An 807-nucleotide genomic window follows, 5' to 3' on the forward strand; every position below is an offset into this window, starting at 1 on the left:
GCTGCTGGGGGCGACGTCTCAGCTTGGCGTGGTTCGGTCCTGGCTCTGATGTGTGTGTTGCCTTCCCAGGTGCTGCCCCGCCACGCCGCACCTGGCTAACCAGCACCAGTTCTTCAGTGGCAAGCTTTATGTCCTTCTCTAGTAGCTAAAGCTGCCAGTTGAAGACCTGTTGAATGTAGCCACTCTCTTCTCTCGTCACTGGGACCTTGAACGTCAGCTGGACCTGTGCCCCGAGCGACCGGGACAAACCAGTCTGCAGCGTCCTGTGGATCTGAGGGCTGAGGACAAGACAAATGGGATGAAGAAGTTTCCTTGCCCCCTCCAGACAGAGCCTTGGCTAGGAGATGGCCAGGCAGCCCTGTCGGCTGGGCTGTTGACTGTGGTCTCCCACATCAGTGGGATTGCATTGAGCTGAGAGACGACAAGAAGAGCAAAAGAGGCATTAAACTTTCTGGTTTGCTCAACAATTCAGTTTTAGGAAGTTTGTTGCCTGTGGGGTGCCTGCACCTGCCGGGTGGGAGGATGGTTGGGGCTGCAGCCCCCGTGGGGTGCACCAGAGCTCAGTCCCCAGCCGATACAGCATCGGGGTCTGTGGGTGAAGGGTTGATTGTTCAGGTCCCCTTGATTTGTCCCGAGCAAAAGAGATGACCCGAGGCTGGATGTAGCTCACAAGACTGACCTGCTGCTGAGCTCAGGAGCACAATTAGTCCCGCAACGCGCTGGGCAGTGGGATGGAGCCGAAGGAGAGGGCCGGCTCCACGCCCACGCTGCCCTGGTGCTGGTCATGGCTGGGTGTGGGGGGGGCGT

Source organism: Apaloderma vittatum, unplaced genomic scaffold (assembly GCF_000703405.1).
Source record: "Apaloderma vittatum isolate BGI_N311 unplaced genomic scaffold, ASM70340v1 scaffold31849, whole genome shotgun sequence".
Taxonomy (NCBI): Eukaryota; Metazoa; Chordata; class Aves; order Trogoniformes; family Trogonidae; genus Apaloderma; species Apaloderma vittatum.